Source organism: Rhagoletis zephyria, unplaced genomic scaffold (genome assembly GCF_001687245.7).
Source record: "Rhagoletis zephyria isolate East Lansing unplaced genomic scaffold, Rhagoletis_zephyria_1.1 Rzeph_scaffold_07593, whole genome shotgun sequence".
NCBI lineage: Eukaryota > Metazoa > Arthropoda > Insecta > Diptera > Tephritidae > Rhagoletis > Rhagoletis zephyria.
Genome location: NW_016164676.1, coordinates 1 through 214, shown reverse-complemented (window position 1 = coordinate 214; position 214 = coordinate 1).

The window sequence follows — 214 nt, the reverse complement described above, 5'->3', positions numbered from 1 at the left end:
TAATTATTCCATTACAATGTTAACCTTTATTATATCACAAAAAGATTTAAACACAATTCAAATTGAGTTATTAGGGGCCTACTTCTAACAGCATTTCTGTTATGCAACCGGTTTTTATAATTTTTCGTATTTTTATTTTTTATTTTTATACGCTACAAAGAAAAGAATATTAAGGCGAATGCGAGATTTTACAACAATAAAAAATTAATAATGG